The following is a 21171-nucleotide window of genomic DNA, read 5'->3' as shown; positions in this document are numbered from 1 at the left end:
ACAGCGATAGTAGTAAGTAAATCGACTACAAAGTCTTTCAAAGTAGGTCAGACACAAAAAAAAAAAAAAAAATCGGAGCTGCGTGTAGCTCATGTCATTCTGCTTTCAATCGTGAATCTCCGGCTGGGAGTAGTGGCGTACTTCTGTAATCCAAGCTTCTGGGAGGCCGTTGTGTGGGAGAGATCTGGAAACAACTACAGATTCGACCGTTCCACGAGCTCAGGAACGGCCGCGAGGCCGTCATCGAGCTCTGCAGATCGACAGATGATAGTGTGGAAATTTCGGCAAGCGGTGGCTAAGGGTTAAGAGAAGCCAAACGCACTAAACACAAGAAAGTCGGGAAACCGAAGCACACAACTCATAACGAAAAGATTGCGGAATGCAGTGCGAAAGCAAAACTTCGAGAAGACCAACTCTGAAGCCATCGGCGAGCTAGGAATTATTCCGCACAAGAAGCGATCATATAGGAAGAGCGAGCCGAGGCTGTCGCTCGACCACACAATAAATTTTTGCTTAATCCCAATTTGCAGTACCGGTTCGACACTAGAATACTGCGCCTCGGTTCTTCCAAAAGCGATAGTAATAAGCACGTCGACTGCAGTGTCATTTGGCGTAGTGAGTCAGACATGGAGAGGATATGGGGCGGGTGGAATATGCAACGACAGGGGCATTGCAGGGCGGCCGCCGGCTCCTTGCGCTGTGGCGCACCGGTGGCGGCGGCGGCCTGGCTGGGCTGCTGGTGCCTCCATGTAGAGCTGCCGCCGAGCCCAGGCAAAGTGCCGCTAACGAAGCGATTGCCTTTGGTGACATCTTTTGCAATAACGATGCGCGAATCGACGGTATCTCGTAAGGAAGGAAAGAGCAGCAGCTGCCGCCGAGCCCAGGCGCCGTGCCGAACACGCAGAAGGTCCCCGGCTCGATTGCGGGCGGAAACCCGTTTTCGTCGCACCCAGCAAGACACTTGCTACGATCTCTACTGTGACCATTTAAATCAACTTCAAACGTTCCATCAGCAGGGTGCACATGGCTCAAATGAAACATGAAACGGTTTCAGAACTGGTTGTCGGATTTTAGCGCTGACTTGGAGGCCTGGAAATGCGCGAAACAGCCGCCGCCATGCGATTTGTTACCACACCGTTGTACAAAACGCAAGGGCTCGTCCGGGATTTGAACCCGGGACCTCCTGCACCCGAAGCAGGAATCATACCCCTAGACCAACGAGCCTATTCGTTCCGAAAACGCACTGCATGTGAATGACGCCACCTTTGATGGTCTCACCATGTAGGGCTGCAGCTCAGCCAGCGTTCTCCCTGTCTGTCGCGGTTGGATTGTTTCCATCGACGTCTTTTACTACAGGAACTTCACGAATCGGAGGGAGCTCGTAGCCGATGCCCTTGCTAACACAGAAGAGAAACTGTTGCTATTACGAGTCTCCGGGTGGTACATGGAAAGAACCGTCGTTTCCGTGGTGTAGCGGTTATCACGTCTGCTTTACACGCAGAAGGTCCCCGGTTCGATCCCGCGCGGGAACACAACAATTTTAATCTATATTTCGGATTTCATTTCCGAGATGACCTCACGTCCGCGTATGCAGAGACAAGCAATGTTGTATGCTAGACGGATAGGGCGTCATTTTACTGTCAAATACTGTTGCTCTCTTATTGCACCGGTATTTGGTAACTGAGAACGCCCCTAGCTTCATTATGGCTGGCAAAATTTATAATCCGGTTCTTCAGGGCTACTTCAAGTGCGCTTGCTACTGGCTTTCCTGAGCTCACCCTACTCGCCTTGTCACAGCTCTGTCAAAGTGTGATGCTAACTAATAATGAGAAACTCTTAGCCACGCTCAATCTTACATGCCACCCCTTGGTTGTTGCCGTCGCTAGTAAGATGAGGGTAGACTGTCGCACAATTAAGCTGAATCTCCACTCACGGTGCACATATCCCGCAAAGACAACCTTGTTTTCCGTTGCATGCAAAATTACCGTCTGCCTTTCTACCGAATTACACCTACGTACTTTACTGGTGCCGCATTCTTGTTATATCCACGTGCTATAACGGGCGTCAACTCTTCATTGAGGAGCTGCAACCGGGGCTGAGTTCCACCTACTCTTCAGCACGGTCAAAATGGCAGGGCTCGTCCGGGATTTGAACCCGGGACCTCCTGCACCCAAAGCAGGAATCATACCCCTAGACCAACGAGCCACCTGGCTGGAGCAGTCAAGTTAATCCCAAGTAGTGGGCCTCGCAGGGAACACAAACTTTCACGCGAATTCGCAAGATAAACGCTTTCTGCAGGCAGCACTCACCACTGATGAGAAGAATATTAAAGGCAACGAATAAAAAGCGAAATAACTTCATCGAGCACTGCTTATGAACAGCCGGCAGTGCCTCAGTTTCGGTATGTGGTTTCTCAGGGTAAAGAGAAGGCGAATGCACTAAACAAAAGAACATCGGGAAACCAAGCACCAACTCATAACGAAAAGATTGCACAATATACTGCAAGCAAAATTTCCAGAAGACGGATACTGAAGACGCCGCAGACAAAAGAATTATTCTATGCAGTAACTAGTATCTAGGAAGCGTGAATTGCATGTGCTGCTCCACCACACAACTTCTTTTGATACTGTTTTACTTATTCTAAATTTTCATTACCTGATCGTCTCTAAAATACTGTGCGGTTATCACCTGGTTTCCAACAGCGATAGTAGTAAGTAAATCGACTACAAAGTCTTTCAAAGTAGGTCAGACACAAAAAAAAAAAAAAAAATCGGAGCTGCGTGTAGCTCATGTCATTCTGCTTTCAATCGTGAATCTCCGGCTGGGAGTAGTGGCGTACTTCTGTAATCCAAGCTTCTGGGAGGCCGTTGTGTGGGAGAGATCTGGAAACAACTACAGATTCGACCGTTCCACGAGCTCAGGAACGGCCGCGAGGCCGTCATCGAGCTCTGCAGATCGACAGATGATAGTGTGGAAATTTCGGCAAGCGGTGGCTAAGGGTTAAGAGAAGCCAAACGCACTAAACACAAGAAAGTCGGGAAACCGAAGCACACAACTCATAACGAAAAGATTGCGGAATGCAGTGCGAAAGCAAAACTTCGAGAAGACCAACTCTGAAGCCATCGGCGAGCTAGGAATTATTCCGCACAAGAAGCGATCATATAGGAAGAGCGAGCCGAGGCTGTCGCTCGACCACACAATAAATTTTTGCTTAATCCCAATTTGCAGTACCGGTTCGACACTAGAATACTGCGCCTCGGTTCTTCCAAAAGCGATAGTAATAAGCACGTCGACTGCAGTGTCATTTGGCGTAGTGAGTCAGACATGGAGAGGATATGGGGCGGGTGGAATATGCAACGACAGGGGCATTGCAGGGCGGCCGCCGGCTCCTTGCGCTGTGGCGCACCGGTGGCGGCGGCGGCCTGGCTGGGCTGCTGGTGCCTCCATGTAGAGCTGCCGCCGAGCCCAGGCAAAGTGCCGCTAACGAAGCGATTGCCTTTGGTGACATCTTTTGCAATAACGATGCGCGAATCGACGGTATCTCGTAAGGAAGGAAAGAGCAGCAGCTGCCGCCGAGCCCAGGCGCCGTGCCGAACACGCAGAAGGTCCCCGGCTCGATTGCGGGCGGAAACCCGTTTTCGTCGCACCCAGCAAGACACTTGCTACGATCTCTACTGTGACCATTTAAATCAACTTCAAACGTTCCATCAGCAGGGTGCACATGGCTCAAATGAAACATGAAACGGTTTCAGAACTGGTTGTCGGATTTTAGCGCTGACTTGGAGGCCTGGAAATGCGCGAAACAGCCGCCGCCATGCGATTTGTTACCACACCGTTGTACAAAACGCAAGGGCTCGTCCGGGATTTTTTTTACCCGGGACCTCCTGCACCCGAAGCAGGAATCATACCCCTAGACCAACGAGCCTATTCGTTCCGAAAACGCACTGCATGTGAATGACGCCACCTTTGATGGTCTCACCATGTAGGGCTGCAGCTCAGCCAGCGTTCTCCCTGTCTGTCGCGGTTGGATTGTTTCCATCGACGTCTTTTACTACAGGAACTTCACGAATCGGAGGGAGCTCGTAGCCGATGCCCTTGCTAACACAGAAGAGAAACTGTTGCTATTACGAGTCTCCGGGTGGTACATGGAAAGAACCGTCGTTTCCGTGGTGTAGCGGTTATCACGTCTGCTTTACACGCAGAAGGTCCCCGGTTCGATCCCGCGCGGGAACACAACAATTTTAATCTATATTTCGGATTTCATTTCCGAGATGACCTCACGTCCGCGTATGCAGAGACAAGCAATGTTGTATGCTAGACGGATAGGGCGTCATTTTACTGTCAAATACTGTTGCTCTCTTATTGCACCGGTATTTGGTAACTGAGAACGCCCCTAGCTTCATTATGGCTGGCAAAATTTATAATCCGGTTCTTCAGGGCTACTTCAAGTGCGCTTGCTACTGGCTTTCCTGAGCTCACCCTACTCGCCTTGTCACAGCTCTGTCAAAGTGTGATGCTAACTAATAATGAGAAACTCTTAGCCACGCTCAATCTTACATGCCACCCCTTGGTTGTTGCCGTCGCTAGTAAGATGAGGGTAGACTGTCGCACAATTAAGCTGAATCTCCACTCACGGTGCACATATCCCGCAAAGACAACCTTGTTTTCCGTTGCATGCAAAATTACCGTCTGCCTTTCTACCGAATTACACCTACGTACTTTACTGGTGCCGCATTCTTGTTATATCCACGTGCTATAACGGGCGTCAACTCTTCATTGAGGAGCTGCAACCGGGGCTGAGTTCCACCTACTCTTCAGCACGGTCAAAATGGCAGGGCTCGTCCGGGATTTGAACCCGGGACCTCCTGCACCCAAAGCAGGAATCATACCCCTAGACCAACGAGCCACCTGGCTGGAGCAGTCAAGTTAATCCCAAGTAGTGGGCCTCGCAGGGAACACAAACTTTCACGCGAATTCGCAAGATAAACGCTTTCTGCAGGCAGCACTCACCACTGATGAGAAGAATATTAAAGGCAACGAATAAAAAGCGAAATAACTTCATCGAGCACTGCTTATGAACAGCCGGCAGTGCCTCAGTTTCGGTATGTGGTTTCTCAGGGTAAAGAGAAGGCGAATGCACTAAACAAAAGAACATCGGGAAACCAAGCACCAACTCATAACGAAAAGATTGCACAATATACTGCAAGCAAAATTTCCAGAAGACGGATACTGAAGACGCCGCAGACAAAAGAATTATTCTATGCAGTAACTAGTATCTAGGAAGCGTGAATTGCATGTGCTGCTCCACCACACAACTTCTTTTGATACTGTTTTACTTATTCTAAATTTTCATTACCTGATCGTCTCTAAAATACTGTGCGGTTATCACCTGGTTTCCAACAGCGATAGTAGTAAGTAAATCGACTACAAAGTCTTTCAAAGTAGGTCAGACACAAAAAAAAAAAAAAAAAATCGGAGCTGCGTGTAGCTCATGTCATTCTGCTTTCAATCGTGAATCTCCGGCTGGGAGTAGTGGCGTACTTCTGTAATCCAAGCTTCTGGGAGGCCGTTGTGTGGGAGAGATCTGGAAACAACTGCAGATTCGACCGTTCCACGAGCTCAGGAACGGCCGCGAGGCCGTCATCGAGCTCTGCAGATCGACAGATGATAGTGTGGAAATTTCGGCAAGCGGTGGCTAAGGGTTAAGAGAAGCCAAACGCACTAAACACAAGAAAGTCGGGAAACCGAAGCACACAACTCATAACGAAAAGATTGCGGAATGCAGTGCGAAAGCAAAACTTCGAGAAGACCAACTCTGAAGCCATCGGCGAGCTAGGAATTATTCCGCACAAGAAGCGATCATATAGGAAGAGCGAGCCGAGGCTGTCGCTCGACCACACAATAAATTTTTGCTTAATCCCAATTTGCAGTACCGGTTCGACACTAGAATACTGCGCCTCGGTTCTTCCAAAAGCGATAGTAATAAGCACGTCGACTGCAGTGTCATTTGGCGTAGTGAGTCAGACATGGAGAGGATATGGGGCGGGTGGAATATGCAACGACAGGGGCATTGCAGGGCGGCCGCCGGCTCCTTGCGCTGTGGCGCACCGGTGGCGGCGGCGGCCTGGCTGGGCTGCTGGTGCCTCCATGTAGAGCTGCCGCCGAGCCCAGGCAAAGTGCCGCTAACGAAGCGATTGCCTTTGGTGACATCTTTTGCAATAACGATGCGCGAATCGACGGTATCTCGTAAGGAAGGAAAGAGCAACAGCTGCCGCCGAGCCCAGGCGCCGTGCCGAACACGCAGAAGGTCCCCGGCTCGATTGCGGGCGGAAACCCGTTTTCGTCGCACCCAGCAAGACACTTGCTACGATCTCTACTGTGACCATTTAAATCAACTTCAAACGTTCCATCAGCAGGGTGCACATGGCTCAAATGAAACATGAAACGGTTTCAGAACTGGTTGTCGGATTTTAGCGCTGACTTGGAGGCCTGGAAATGCGCGAAACAGCCGCCGCCATGCGATTTGTTACCACACCGTTGTACAAAACGCAAGGGCTCGTCCGGGATTTTTTTTACCCGGGACCTCCTGCACCCGAAGCAGGAATCATACCCCTAGACCAACGAGCCTATTCGTTCCGAAAACGCACTGCATGTGAATGACGCCACCTTTGATGGTCTCACCATGTAGGGCTGCAGCTCAGCCAGCGTTCTCCCTGTCTGTCGCGGTTGGATTGTTTCCATCGACGTCTTTTACTACAGGAACTTCACGAATCGGAGGGAGCTCGTAGCCGATGCCCTTGCTAACACAGAAGAGAAACTGTTGCTATTACGAGTCTCCGGGTGGTACATGAAAAGAACCGTCGTTTCCGTGGTGTAGCGGTTATCACGTCTGCTTTACACGCAGAAGGTCCCCGGTTCGATCCCGGGCGGGAACACAACAATTTTAATCTATATTTCGGATTTCATTTCCGAGATGACCTCACGTCCGCGTATGCAGAGACAAGCAATGTTGTATGCTAGACGGATAGGGCGTCATTTTACTGTCAAATACTGTTGCTCTCTTATTGCACCGGTATTTGGTAACTGAGAACGCCCCTAGCTTCATTATGGCTGGCAAAATTTATAATCCGGTTCTTCAGGGCTACTTCAAGTGCGCTTGCTACTGGCTTTCCTGAGCTCACCCTACTCGCCTTGTCACAGCTCTGTCAAAGTGTGATGCTAACTAATAATGAGAAACTCTTAGCCACGCTCAATCTTACATGCCACCCCTTGGTTGTTGCCGTCGCTAGTAAGATGAGGGTAGACTGTCGCACAATTAAGCTGAATCTCCACTCACGGTGCACATATCCCGCAAAGACAACCTTGTTTTCCGTTGCATGCAAAATTGCCGTCTGCCTTTCTACCGAATTACACCTACGTACTTTACTGGTGCCGCATTCTTGTTATATCCACGTGCTATAACGGGCGTCAACTCTTCATTGAGGAGCTGCAACCGGGGCTGAGTTCCACCTACTCTTCAGCACGGTCAAAATGGCAGGGCTCGTCCGGGATTTGAACCCGGGACCTGCTGCACCCAAAGCAGGAATCATACCCCTAGACCTACGAGCAACCTGGCTGGAGCGGTCAAGTTAATCCCAAGTAGTGGGCCTCGCAGGGAACACAAACTTTCACGCGAATTCGCAAGATAAACGCTTTCTGCAGGCAGCACTCACCACTGATGAGAAGAATATTAAAGGCAACGAATAAAAAGCGAAATAACTTCATCGAGCACTGCTTATGAACAGCCGGCAGTGCCTCAGTTTCGGTATGTGGTTTCTCAGGGTAAAGAGAAGGCGAATGCACTAAACAAAAGAACATCGGGAAACCAAGCACCAACTCATAACGAAAAGATTGCACAATATACTGCAAGCAAAATTTCCAGAAGACGGATACTGAAGACGCCGCAGACAAAAGAATTATTCTATGCAGTAACGAGTATCTAGGAAGCGTGAATTGCATGTGCTGCTCCACCACACAACTTCTTTTGATACTGTTTTACTTATTCTAAATTTTCATTACCTGATCGTCTCTAAAATACTGTGCGGTTATCACCTGGTTTCCAACAGCGATAGTAGTAAGTAAATCGACTACAAAGTCTTTCAAAGTAGGTCAGACACAAAAAAAAAAAAAAATCGGAGCTGCGTGTAGCTCATGTCATCCTGCTTTCAATCGTGAATCTGCGGCTGGGAGTAGTGGCGTACTTCTGTAATCCAAGCTTCTGGGAGGCCGTTGTGTGGGAGAGATCTGGAAACAACTACAGATTCGACCGTTCCACGAGCTCAGGAACGGCCGCGAGGCCGTCATCGAGCTCTGCAGATCGACAGGTGATAGTGTGGAAATTTCGGCAAGCGGTGGCTAAGGGTTAAGAGAAGCCAAACGCACTAAACACAAGAAAGTCGGGAAACCGAAGCACACAACTCATAACGAAAAGATTGCGGAATGCAGTGCGAAAGCAAAACTTCGAGAAGACCAACTCTGAAGCCATCGGCGAGCTAGGAATTATTCCGCACAAGAAGCGATCATATAGGAAGAGCGAGCCGAGGCTGTCGCTCGACCACACAATAAATTTTTGCTTAATCCCAATTTGCAGTACCGGTTCGACACTAGAATACTGCGCCTCGGTTCTTCCAAAAGCGATAGTAATAAGCACGTCGACTGCAGTGTCATTTGGCGTAGTGAGTCAGACATGGAGAGGATATGGGGCGGGTGGAATACGCAACGACAGGGGCATTGCAGGGCGGCCGCCGGCTCCTTGCGCTGTGGCGCACCGGTGGCGGCGGCGGCCTGGCTGGGCTGCTGGTGCCTCCATGTAGAGCTGCCGCCGAGCCCAGGCAAGGTGCCGCTAACGAAGCGATTGCCTTTGGTGACATCTTTTGCAATAACGACTGCGCGAATCGACGGTATCTCGTAAGGAAGGAAAGAGCAGCAGCTGCCGCCGAGCCCAGGCGCCGTGCCGAACACGCAGAAGGTCCCCGGCTCGATTGCGGGCGGAAACCCGTTTTCGTCGCACCCAGCAAGACACTTGCTACGATCTCTACTGTGACCATTTAAATCAACTTCAAACGTTCCATCAGCAGGGTGCACACGGCTCAAATGAAACATGAAACGGTTTCAGAACTGGTTGTCGGATTTTAGCGCTGACTTGGAGGCCTGGAAATGCGCGAAACAGCCGCCGCCATGCGATTTGTTACCACACCGTTGTACAAAACGCAAGGGCTCGTCCGGGATTTTTTTTACCCGGGACCTCCTGCACCCGAAGCAGGAATCATACCCCTAGGCCAACGAGCCTATTCGTTCCGAAAACGCACTGCATGTGAATGACGCCACCTTTGATGGTCTCACCATGTAGGGCTGCAGCTCAGCCAGCGTTCTCCCTGTCTGTCGCGGTTGGATTGTTTCCATCGACGTCTTTTACTACAGGAACTTCACGAATCGGAGGGAGCTCGTAGCCGATGCCCTTGCTAACACAGAAGAGAAACTGTTGCTATTACGATTCTCCGGGTGGTACATGAAAAGAACCGTCGTTTCCGTGGTGTAGCGGTTATCACGTCTGCTTCACACGCAGAAGGTCCCCGGTTCGATCCCGGGCGGGAACACAACAATTTTAATCTATATTTCGGATTTCATTTCCGAGATGACCTCACGTCCGCGTATGCAGAGACAAGCAATGTTGTATGCTAGACGGATAGGGCGTCATTTTACTGTCAAATACTGTTGCTCTCTTATTGCACCGGTATTTGGTAACTGAGAACGCCCCTAGCTTCATTATGGCTGGCAAAATTTATAATCCGGTTCTTCAGGGCTACTTCAAGTGCGCTTGCTACTGGCTTTCCTGAGCTCACCCTACTCGCCTTGTCACAGCTCTGTCAAAGTGTGATGCTAACTAATAATGAGAAACTCTTAGCCACGCTCAATCTTACATGCCACCCCTTGGTTGTTGCCGTCGCTAGTAAGATGAGGGTAGACTGTCGCACAATTAAGCTGAATCTCCACTCACGGTGCACATATCCCGCAAAGACAACCTTGTTTTCCGTTGCATGCAAAATTACCGTCTGCCTTTCTACCGAATTACACCTACGTACTTTACTGGTGCCGCATTCTTGTTATATCCACGTGCTATAACGGGCGTCAACTCTTCATTGAGGAGCTGCAACCGGGGCTGAGTTCCACCTACTCTTCAGCACGGTCAAAATGGCAGGGCTCGTCCGGGATTTGAACCCGGGACCTCCTGCACCCAAAGCAGGAATCATACCCCTAGACCAACGAGCCACCTGGCTGGAGCAGTCAAGTTAATCCCAAGTAGTGGGCCTCGCAGGGAACACAAACTTTCACGCGAATTCGCAAGATAAACGCTTTCTGCAGGCAGCACTCACCACTGATGAGAAGAATATTAAAGGCAACGAATAAAAAGCGAAATAACTTCATCGAGCACTGCTTATGAACAGCCGGCAGTGCCTCAGTTTCGGTATGTGGTTTCTCAGGGTAAAGAGAAGGCGAATGCACTAAACAAAAGAACATCGGGAAACCAAGCACCAACTCATAACGAAAAGATTGCACAATATACTGCAAGCAAAATTTCCAGAAGACGGATACTGAAGACGCCGCAGACAAAAGAATTATTCTATGCAGTAACGAGTATCTAGGAAGCGTGAATTGCATGTGCTGCTCCACCACACAACTTCTTTTGATACTGTTTTACTTATTCTAAATTTTCATTACCTGATCGTCTCTAAAATACTGTGCGGTTATCACCTGGTTTCCAACAGCGATAGTAGTAAGTAAATCGACTACAAAGTCTTTCAAAGTAGGTCAGACACAAAAAAAAAAAAAAAAAAAAATCGGAGCTGCGTGTAGCTCATGTCATTCTGCTTTCAATCGTGAATCTGCGGCTGGGAGTAGTGGCGTACTTCTGTAATCCAAGCTTCTGGGAGGCCGTTGTGTGGGAGAGATCTGGAAACAACTACAGATTCGACCGTTCCACGAGCTCAGGAACGGCCGCGAGGCCGTCATCGAGCTCTGCAGATCGACAGATGATAGTGTGGAAATTTCGGCAAGCGGTGGCTAAGGGTTAAGAGAAGCCAAACGCACTAAACACAAGAAAGTCGGGAAACCGAAGCACACAACTCATAACGAAAAGATTGCGGAATGCAGTGCGAAAGCAAAACTTCGAGAAGACCAACTCTGAAGCCATCGGCGAGCTAGGAATTATTCCGCACAAGAAGCGATCATATAGGAAGAGCGAGCCGAGGCTGTCGCTCGACCACACAATAAATTTTTGCTTAATCCCAATTTGCAGTACCGGTTCGACACTAGAATACTGCGCCTCGGTTCTTCCAAAAGCGATAGTAATAAGCACGTCGACTGCAGTGTCATTTGGCGTAGTGAGTCAGACATGGAGAGGATATGGGGCGGGTGGAATATGCAACGACAGGGGCATTGCAGGGCGGCCGCCGGCTCCTTGCGCTGTGGCGCACCGGTGGCGGCGGCGGCCTGGCTGGGCTGCTGGTGCCTCCATGTAGAGCTGCCGCCGAGCCCAGGCAAAGTGCCGCTAACGAAGCGATTGCCTTTGGTGACATCTTTTGCAATAACGACTGCGCGAATCGACGGTATCTCGTAAGGAAGGAAAGAGCAGCAGCTGCCGCCGAGCCCAGGCGCCGTGCCGAACACGCAGAAGGTCCCCGGCTCGATTGCGGGCGGAAACCCGTTTTCGTCGCACCCAGCAAGACACTTGCTACGATCTCTACTGTGACCATTTAAATCAACTTCAAACGTTCCATCAGCAGGGTGCACATGGCTCAAATGAAACATGAAACGGTTTCAGAACTGGTTGTCGGATTTTAGCGCTGACTTGGAGGCCTGGAAATGCGCGAAACAGCCGCCGCCATGCGATTTGTTACCACACCGTTGTACAAAACGCAAGGGCTCGTCCGGGATTTGAACCCGGGACCTCCTGCACCCGAAGCAGGAATCATACCCCTAGACCAACGAGCCTATTCGTTCCGAAAACGCACTGCATGTGAATGACGCCACCTTTGATGGTCTCACCATGTAGGGCTGCAGCTCAGCCAGCGTTCTCCCTGTCTGTCGCGGTTGGATTGTTTCCATCGACGTCTTTTACTACAGGAACTTCACGAATCGGAGGGAGCTCGTAGCCGATGCCCTTGCTAACACAGAAGAGAAACTGTTGCTATTAGGAGTCTCCGGGTGGTACATGAAAAGAACCGTCGTTTCCGTGGTGTAGCGGTTATCACGTCTGCTTTACACGCAGAAGGTCCCCGGTTCGATCCCGGGCGGGAACACAACAATTTTAATCTGTATTTCGGATTTCATTTCCGAGATGACCTCACGTCCGCGTATGCAGAGACAAGCAATGTTGTATGCTAGACGGATAGGGCGTCATTTTACTGTCAAATACTGTTGCTCTCTTATTGCACCGGTATTTGGTAACTGAGAACGCCCCTAGCTTCATTATGGCTGGCAAAATTTATAATCCGGTTCTTCAGGGCTACTTCAAGTGCGCTTGCTACTGGCTTTCCTGAGCTCACCCTACTCGCCTTGTCACAGCTCTGTCAAAGTGTGATGCTAACTAATAATGAGAAACTCTTAGCCACGCTCAATCTTACATGCCACCCCTTGGTTGTTGCCGTCGCTAGTAAGATGAGGGTAGGCTGTCGCACAATTAAGCTGAATCTCCACTCACGGTGCACATATCCCGCAAAGACAACCTTGTTTTCCGTTGCATGCAAAATTACCGTCTGCCTTTCTACCGAATTACACCTACGTACTTTACTGGTGCCGCATTCTTGTTATATCCACGTGCTATAACGGGCGTCAACTCTTCATTGAGGAGCTGCAACCGGGGCTGAGTTCCACCTACTCTTCAGCACGGTCAAAATGGCAGGGCTCGTCCTTGATTTGAACCCGGGACCTCCTGCACCCAAAGCAGGAATCATACCCCTAGACCAACGAGCCACCTGGCTGGAGCAGTCAAGTTAATCCCAAGTAGTGGGCCTCGCAGGGAACACAAACTTTCACGCGAATTCGCAAGATAAACGCTTTCTGCAGGCAGCACTCACCACTGATGAGAAGAATATTAAAGGCAACGAATAAAAAGCGAAATAACTTCATCGAGCACTGCTTATGAACAGCCGGCAGTGCCTCAGTTTCGGTATGTGGTTTCTCAGGGTAAAGAGAAGGCGAATGCACTAAACAAAAGAACATCGGGAAACCAAGCACCAACTCATAACGAAAAGATTGCACAATATACTGCAAGCAAAATTTCCAGAAGACGGATACTGAAGACGCCGCAGACAAAAGAATTATTCTATGCAGTAACGAGTATCTAGGAAGCGTGAATTGCATGTGCTGCTCCACCACACAACTTCTTTTGATACTGTTTTACTTATTCTAAATTTTCATTACCTGATCGTCTCTAAAATACTGTGCGGTTATCACCTGGTTTCCAACAGCGATAGTAGTAAGTAAATCGACTACAAAGTCTTTCAAAGTAGGTCAGACACAAAAAAAAAAAAAAATCGGAGCTGCGTGTAGCTCATGTCATTCTGCTTTCAATCGTGAATCTCCGGCTGGGAGTAGTGGCGTACTTCTGTAATCCAAGCTTCTGGGAGGCCGTTGTGTGGGAGAGATCTGGAAACAACTACAGATTCGACCGTTCCACGAGCTCAGGAACGGCCGCGAGGCCGTCATCGAGCTCTGCAGATCGACAGGTGATAGTGTGGAAATTTGGGCAAGCGGTGGCTAAGGGTTAAGAGAAGCCAAACGCACTAAACACAAGAAAGTCGGGAAACCGAAGCACACAACTCATAACGAAAAGATTGCGGAATGCAGTGCGAAAGCAAAACTTCGAGAAGACCAACTCTGAAGCCATCGGCGAGCTAGGAATTATTCCGCACAAGAAGCGATCATATAGGAAGAGCGAGCCGAGGCTGTCGCTCGACCACACAATAAATTTTTGCTTAATCCCAATTTGCAGTACCGGTTCGACACTAGAATACTGCGCCTCGGTTCTTCCAAAAGCGATAGTAATAAGCACGTCGACTGCAGTGTCATTTGGCGTAGTGAGTCAGACATGGAGAGGATATGGGGCGGGTGGAATATGCAACGACAGGGGCATTGCAGGGCGGCCGCCGGCTCCTTGCGCTGTGGCGCACCGGTGGCGGCGGCGGCCTGGCTGGGCTGCTGGTGCCTCCATGTAGAGCTGCCGCCGAGCCCAGGCAAAGTGCCGCTAACGAAGCGATTGCCTTTGGTGACATCTTTTGCAATAACGACTGCGCGAATCGACGGTATCTCGTAAGGAAGGAAAGAGCAGCAGCTGCCGCCGAGCCCAGGCGCCGTGCCGAACACGCAGAAGGTCCCCGGCTCGATTGCGGGCGGAAACCCGTTTTCGTCGCACCCAGCAAGACACTTGCTACGATCTCTACTGTGACCATTTAAATCAACTTCAAACGTTCCATCAGCAGGGTGCACATGGCTCAAATGAAACATGAAACGGTTTCAGAACTGGTTGTCGGATTTTAGCGCTGACTTGGAGGCCTGGAAATGCGCGAAACAGCCGCCGCCATGCGATTTGTTACCACACCGTTGTACAAAACGCAAGGGCTCGTCCGGGATTTGAACCCGGGACCTCCTGCACCCGAAGCAGGAATCATACCCCTAGACCAACGAGCCTATTCGTTCCGAAAACGCACTGCATGTGAATGACGCCACCTTTGATGGTCTCACCATGTAGGGCTGCAGCTCAGCCAGCGTTCTCCCTGTCTGTCGCGGTTGGATTGTTTCCATCGACGTCTTTTACTACAGGAACTTCACGAATCGGAGGGAGCTCGTAGCCGATGCCCTTGCTAACACAGAAGAGAAACTGTTGCTATTACGATTCTCCGGGTGGTACATGAAAAGAACCGTCGTTTCCGTGGTGTAGCGGTTATCACGTCTGCTTCACACGCAGAAGGTCCCCGGTTCGATCCCGGGCGGGAACACAACAATTTTAATCTATATTTCGGATTTCATTTCCGAGATGACCTCACGTCCGCGTATGCAGAGACAAGCAATGTTGTATGCTAGACGGATAGGGCGTCATTTTACTGTCAAATACTGTTGCTCTCTTATTGCACCGGTATTTGGTAACTGAGAACGCCCCTAGCTTCATTATGGCTGGCAAAATTTATAATCCGGTTCTTCAGGGCTACTTCAAGTGCGCTTGCTACTGGCTTTCCTGAGCTCACCCTACTCGCCTTGTCACAGCTCTGTCAAAGTGTGATGCTAACTAATAATGAGAAACTCTTAGCCACGCTCAATCTTACATGCCACCCCTTGGTTGTTGCCGTCGCTAGTAAGATGAGGGTAGACTGTCGCACAATTAAGCTGAATCTCCACTCACGGTGCACATATCCCGCAAAGACAACCTTGTTTTCCGTTGCATGCAAAATTACCGTCTGCCTTTCTACCGAATTACACCTACGTACTTTACTGGTGCCGCATTCTTGTTATATCCACGTGCTATAACGGGCGTCAACTCTTCATTGAGGAGCTGCAACCGGGGCTGAGTTCCACCTACTCTTCAGCACGGTCAAAATGGCAGGGGTCGTCCGGGATTTGAACCCGGGACCTCCTGCACCCAAAGCAGGAATCATACCCCTAGACCAACGAGCCACCTGGCTGGAGCAGTCAAGTTAATCCCAAGTAGTGGGCCTCGCAGGGAACACAAACTTTCACGCGAATTCGCAAGATAAACGCTTTCTGCAGGCAGCACTCACCACTGATGAGAAGAATATTAAAGGCAACGAATAAAAAGCGAAATAACTTCATCGAGCACTGCTTATGAACAGCCGGCAGTGCCTCAGTTTCGGTATGTGGTTTCTCAGGGTAAAGAGAAGGCGAATGCACTAAACAAAAGAACATCGGGAAACCAAGCACCAACTCATAACGAAAAGATTGCACAATATACTGCAAGCAAAATTTCCAGAAGACGGATACTGAAGACGCCGCAGACAAAAGAATTATTCTATGCAGTAACGAGTATCTAGGAAGCGTGAATTGCATGTGCTGCTCCACCACACAACTTCTTTTGATACTGTTTTACTTATTCTACATTTTCATTACCTGATCGTCTCTAAAATACTGTGCGGTTATCACCTGGTTTCCAACAGCGATAGTAGTAAGTAAATCGACTACAAAGTCTTTCAAAGTAGGTCAGACACAAAAAAAAAAAAAAAAAAATCGGAGCTGCGTGTAGCTCATGTCATTCTGCTTTCAATCGTGAATCTGCGGCTGGGAGTAGTGGCGTACTTCTGTAATCCAAGCTTCTGGGAGGCCGTTGTGTGGGAGAGATCTGGAAACAACTACAGATTCGACCGTTCCACGAGCTCAGGAACGGCCGCGAGGCCGTCATCGAGCTCTGCAGATCGACAGATGATAGTGTGGAAATTTCGGCAAGCGGTGGCTAAGGGTTAAGAGAAGCCAAACGCACTAAACACAAGAAAGTCGGGAAACCGAAGCACACAACTCATAACGAAAAGATTGCGGAATGCAGTGCGAAAGCAAAACTTCGAGAAGACCAACTCTGAAGCCATCGGCGAGCTAGGAATTATTCCGCACAAGAAGCGATCATATAGGAAGAGCGAGCCGAGGCTGTCGCTCGACCACACAATAAATTTTTGCTTAATCCCAATTTGCAGTACCGGTTCGACACTAGAATACTGCGCCTCGGTTCTTCCAAAAGCGATAGTAATAAGCACGTCGACTGCAGTGTCATTTGGCGTAGTGAGTCAGACATGGAGAGGATATGGGGCGGGTGGAATATGCAACGACAGGGGCATTGCAGGGCGGCCGCCGGCTCCTTGCGCTGTGGCGCACCGGTGGCGGCGGCGGCCTGGCTGGGCTGCTGGTGCCTCCATGTAGAGCTGCCGCCGAGCCCAGGCACCGTGCCGCTAACGAGGCGATTGCCTTTGGTGACATCTTTTGCAATAACGACTGCGCGAATCGAAGGTATCTCGTAAGGAAGGAAAGAGCAGCAGCTGCCGCCGAGCCCAGGCGCCGTGCCGAACACGCAGAAGGTCCCCGGCTCGATTGCGGGCGGAAACCCGTTTTCGTCGCACCCAGCAAGACACTTGCTACGATCTCTACTGTGACCATTTAAATCAACTTCAAACGTTACATCAGCAGGGTGCACATGGCTCAAATGAAACATGAAACGGTTTCAGAACTGGTTGTCGGATTTTAGCGCTGACTTGGAGGCCTGGAAATGCGCGAAACAGCCGCCGCCATGCGATTTGTTACCACACCGTTGTACAAAACGCAAGGGCTCGTCCGGGATTTTTTTTACCCGGGACCTCCTGCACCCGAAGCAGGAATCATACCCCTAGACCAACGAGCCTATTCGTTCCGAAAACGCACTGCATGTGAATGACGCCACCTTTGATGGTCTCACCATGTAGGGCTGCAGCTCAGCCAGCGTTCTCCCTGTCTGTCGCGGTTGGATTGTTTCCATCGACGTCTTTTACTACAGGAACTTCACGAATCGGAGGGAGCTCGTAGCCGATGCCCTTGCTAACACAGAAGAGAAACTGTTGCTATTACGAGTCTCCGGGTGGTACATGAAAAGAACCGTCGTTTCCGTGGTGTAGCGGTTATCACGTCTGCTTTACACGCAGAAGGTCCCCGGTTCGATCCCGGGCGGGAACACAACAATTTTAATCTATATTTCGGATTTCATTTCCGAGATGACCTCACGTCCGCGTATGCAGAGACAAGCAATGTTGTATGCTAGACGGATAGGGCGTCATTTTACTGTCAAATACTGTTGCTCTCTTATTGCACCGGTATTTGGTAACTGAGAACGCCCCTAGCTTCATTATGGCTGGCAAAATTTATAATCCGGTTCTTCAGGGCTACTTCAAGTGCGCTTGCTACTGGCTTTCCTGAGCTCACCCTACTCGCCTTGTCACAGCTCTGTCAAAGTGTGATGCTAACTAATAATGAGAAACTCTTAGCCACGCTCAATCTTACATGCCACCCCTTGGTTGTTGCCGTCGCTAGTAAGATGAGGGTAGGCTGTCGCACAATTAAGCTGAATCTCCACTCACGGTGCACATATCCCGCAAAGACAACCTTGTTTTCCGTTGCATGCAAAATTACCGTCTGCCTTTCTACCGAATTACACCTACGTACTTTACTGGTGCCGCATTCTTGTTATATCCACGTGCTATAACGGGCGTCAACTCTTCATTGAGGAGCTGCAACCGGGGCTGAGTTCCACCTACTCTTCAGCACGGTCAAAATGGCAGGGCTCGTCCTTGATTTGAACCCGGGACCTCCTGCACCCAAAGCAGGAATCATACCCCTAGACCAACGAGCCACCTGGCTGGAGCAGTCAAGTTAATCCCAAGTAGTGGGCCTCGCAGGGAACACAAACTTTCACGCGAATTCGCAAGATAAACGCTTTCTGCAGGCAGCACTCACCACTGATGAGAAGAATATTAAAGGCAACGAATAAAAAGCGAAATAACTTCATCGAGCACTGCTTATGAACAGCCGGCAGTGCCTCAGTTTCGGTATGTGGTTTCTCAGGGTAAAGAGAAGGCGAATGCACTAAACAAAAGAACATCGGGAAACCAAGCACCAACTCATAACGAAAAGATTGCACAATATACTGCAAGCAAAATTTCCAGAAGACGGATACTGAAGACGCCGCAGACAAAAGAATTATTCTATGCAGTAACGAGTATCTAGGAAGCGTGAATTGCATGTGCTGCTCCACCACACAACTTCTTTTGATACTGTTTTACTTATTCTAAATTTTCATTACCTGATCGTCTCTAAAATACTGTGCGGTTATCACCTGGTTTCCAACAGCGATAGTAGTAAGTAAATCGACTACAAAGTCTTTCAAAGTAGGTCAGACACAAAAAAAAAAAAAAAAAATCGGAGCTGCGTGTAGCTCATGTCATTCTGCTTTCAATCGTGAATCTCCGGCTGGGAGTAGTGGCGTACTTCTGTAATCCAAGCTTCTGGGAGGCCGTTGTGTGGGAGAGATCTGGAAACAACTACAGATTCGACCGTTCCACGAGCTCAGGAACGGCCGCGAGGCCGTCATCGAGCTCTGCAGATCGACAGATGATAGTGTGGAAATTTCGGCAAGCGGTGGCTAAGGGTTAAGAGAAGCCAAACGCACTAAACACAAGAAAGTCGGGAAACCGAAGCACACAACTCATAACGAAAAGATTGCGGAATGCAGTGCGAAAGCAAAACTTCGAGAAGACCAACTCTGAAGCCATCGGCGAGCTAGGAATTATTCCGCACAAGAAGCGATCATATAGGAAGAGCGAGCCGAGGCTGCCGCTCGACCACACAATAAATTTTTGCTTAATCCCAATTTGCAGTACCGGTTCGACACTAGAATACTGCGCCTCGGTTCTTCCAAAAGCGATAGTAATAAGCACGTCGACTGCAGTGTCATTTGGCGTAGTGAGTCAGACATGGAGAGGATATGGGGCGGGTGGAATATGCAACGACAGGGGCATTGCAGGGCGGCCGCCGGCTCCTTGCGCTGTGGCGCACCGGTGGCGGCGGCGGCCTGGCTGGGCTGCTGGTGCCTCCATGTAGAGCTGCCGCCGAGCCCAGGCAAAGTGCCGCTAACGAAGCGATTGCCTTTGGTGACATCTTTTGCAATAACGATGCGCGAATCGACGGTATCTCGTAAGGAAGGAAAGAGCAGCAGCTGCCGCCGAGCCCAGGCGCCGTGCCGAACACGCAGAAGGTCCCCGGCTCGATTGCGGGCGGAAACCCGTTTTCGTCGCACCCAGCAAGACACTTGCTACGATCTCTACTGTGACCATTTAAATCAACTTCAAACGTTCCATCAGCAGGGTGCACATGGCTCAAATGAAACATGAAACGGTTTCAGAACTGGTTGTCGGATTTTAGCGCTGACTTGGAGGCCTGGAAATGCGCGAAACAGCCGCCGCCATGCGATTTGTTACCACACCGTTGTACAAAACGCAAGGGCTCGTCCGGGATTTTTTTTACCCGGGACCTCCTGCACCCGAAGCAGGAATCATACCCCTAGGCCAACGAGCCTATTCGTTCCGAAAACGCACTGCATGTGAATGACGCCACCTTTGATGGTCTCACCATGTAGGGCTGCAGCTCAGCCAGCGTTCTCCCTGTCTGTCGCGGTTGGATTGTTTCCATCGACGTCTTTTACTACAGGAACTTCACGAATCGGAGGGAGCTCGTAGCCGATGCCCTTGCTAACACAGAAGAGAAACTGTTGCTATTACGATTCTCCGGGTGGTACATGAAAAGAACCGTCGTTTCCGTGGTGTAGCGGTTATCACGTCTGCTTCACACGCAGAAGGTCCCCGGTTCGATCCCGGGCGGGAACACAACAATTTTAATCTATATTTCGGATTTCATTTCCGAGATGACCTCACGTCCGCGTATGCAGAGACAAGCAATGTTGTATGCTAGACGGATAGGGCGTCATTTTACTGTCAAATACTGTTGCTCTCTTATTGCACCGGTATTTGGTAACTGAGAACGCCCCTAGCTTCATTATGGCTGGCAAAATTTATAATCCGGTTCTTCAGGGCTACTTCAAGTGCGCTTGCTACTGGCTTTCCTGAGCTCACCCTACTCGCCTTGTCACAGCTCTGTCAAAGTGTGATGCTAACTAATAATGAGAAACTCTTAGCCACGCTCAATCTTACATGCCACCCCTTGGTTGTTGCCGTCGCTAGTAAGATGAGGGTAGACTGTCGCACAATTAAGCTGAATCTCCACTCACGGTGCACATATCCCGCAAAGACAACCTTGTTTTCCGTTGCATGCAAAATTACCGTCTGCCTTTCTACCGAATTACACCTACGTACTTTACTGGTGCCGCATTCTTGTTATATCCACGTGCTATAACGGGCGTCAACTCTTCATTGAGGAGCTGCAACCGGGGCTGAGTTCCACCTACTCTTCAGCACGGTCAAAATGGCAGGGCTCGTCCGGGATTTGAACCCGGGACCTCCTGCACCCAAAGCAGGAATCATACCCCTAGACCAACAAGCCACCTGGCTGGAGCAGTCAAGTTAATCCCAAGTAGTGGGCCTCGCAGGGAACACAAAC

The 21171-nt window shown here is 49.9% G+C and overlaps 16 non-coding genes across 16 annotated transcripts; 8 read left to right on the top strand and 8 right to left on the bottom strand.

Annotated features, from left to right (window-relative positions):
- Window positions 1–1152: 1152 nt before the first annotated feature.
- Window positions 1153–1224, bottom strand: Trnap-cgg (transfer RNA proline (anticodon CGG)). The gene has a single exon. It is a non-coding gene; the product is annotated as a tRNA-Pro (tRNA).
- Window positions 1225–1459: 235 nt separating this feature from the next.
- Window positions 1460–1532, top strand: Trnav-uac (transfer RNA valine (anticodon UAC)). Its single transcript has one exon. It is a non-coding gene; the product is annotated as a tRNA-Val (tRNA).
- Window positions 1533–2133: 601 nt separating this feature from the next.
- On the bottom strand, window positions 2134–2205 carry Trnap-ugg (transfer RNA proline (anticodon UGG)). Its single transcript has one exon. It is a non-coding gene; the product is annotated as a tRNA-Pro (tRNA).
- Window positions 2206–4160: 1955 nt separating this feature from the next.
- Trnav-uac (transfer RNA valine (anticodon UAC)) lies at window positions 4161–4233 on the top strand. The gene has a single exon. It is a non-coding gene; the product is annotated as a tRNA-Val (tRNA).
- A 601-nt stretch (window positions 4234–4834) lies between these two features.
- On the bottom strand, window positions 4835–4906 carry Trnap-ugg (transfer RNA proline (anticodon UGG)). The gene has a single exon. It is a non-coding gene; the product is annotated as a tRNA-Pro (tRNA).
- Window positions 4907–6862: 1956 nt separating this feature from the next.
- Trnav-uac (transfer RNA valine (anticodon UAC)) lies at window positions 6863–6935 on the top strand. Its single transcript has one exon. It is a non-coding gene; the product is annotated as a tRNA-Val (tRNA).
- A 2627-nt stretch (window positions 6936–9562) lies between these two features.
- Window positions 9563–9635, top strand: Trnav-cac (transfer RNA valine (anticodon CAC)). The gene has a single exon. It is a non-coding gene; the product is annotated as a tRNA-Val (tRNA).
- Window positions 9636–10236: 601 nt separating this feature from the next.
- Window positions 10237–10308, bottom strand: Trnap-ugg (transfer RNA proline (anticodon UGG)). The gene has a single exon. It is a non-coding gene; the product is annotated as a tRNA-Pro (tRNA).
- A 1650-nt stretch (window positions 10309–11958) lies between these two features.
- On the bottom strand, window positions 11959–12030 carry Trnap-cgg (transfer RNA proline (anticodon CGG)). Its single transcript has one exon. It is a non-coding gene; the product is annotated as a tRNA-Pro (tRNA).
- A 235-nt stretch (window positions 12031–12265) lies between these two features.
- On the top strand, window positions 12266–12338 carry Trnav-uac (transfer RNA valine (anticodon UAC)). The gene has a single exon. It is a non-coding gene; the product is annotated as a tRNA-Val (tRNA).
- Window positions 12339–14655: 2317 nt separating this feature from the next.
- On the bottom strand, window positions 14656–14727 carry Trnap-cgg (transfer RNA proline (anticodon CGG)). Its single transcript has one exon. It is a non-coding gene; the product is annotated as a tRNA-Pro (tRNA).
- Window positions 14728–14962: 235 nt separating this feature from the next.
- Window positions 14963–15035, top strand: Trnav-cac (transfer RNA valine (anticodon CAC)). Its single transcript has one exon. It is a non-coding gene; the product is annotated as a tRNA-Val (tRNA).
- Window positions 15036–15636: 601 nt separating this feature from the next.
- Window positions 15637–15708, bottom strand: Trnap-ugg (transfer RNA proline (anticodon UGG)). The gene has a single exon. It is a non-coding gene; the product is annotated as a tRNA-Pro (tRNA).
- A 1958-nt stretch (window positions 15709–17666) lies between these two features.
- On the top strand, window positions 17667–17739 carry Trnav-uac (transfer RNA valine (anticodon UAC)). Its single transcript has one exon. It is a non-coding gene; the product is annotated as a tRNA-Val (tRNA).
- A 2629-nt stretch (window positions 17740–20368) lies between these two features.
- Trnav-cac (transfer RNA valine (anticodon CAC)) lies at window positions 20369–20441 on the top strand. The gene has a single exon. It is a non-coding gene; the product is annotated as a tRNA-Val (tRNA).
- A 601-nt stretch (window positions 20442–21042) lies between these two features.
- Trnap-ugg (transfer RNA proline (anticodon UGG)) lies at window positions 21043–21114 on the bottom strand. Its single transcript has one exon. It is a non-coding gene; the product is annotated as a tRNA-Pro (tRNA).
- Window positions 21115–21171: the final 57 nt, after the last annotated feature.

Source organism: Schistocerca serialis, chromosome 2 (genome assembly GCF_023864345.2).
Source record: "Schistocerca serialis cubense isolate TAMUIC-IGC-003099 chromosome 2, iqSchSeri2.2, whole genome shotgun sequence".
Taxonomy (NCBI): domain Eukaryota; kingdom Metazoa; phylum Arthropoda; class Insecta; order Orthoptera; family Acrididae; genus Schistocerca; species Schistocerca serialis.
The sequence above is the reverse complement of the archived record's forward strand: the minus strand, read 5'-3'. Positions and strand labels throughout refer to the sequence as shown.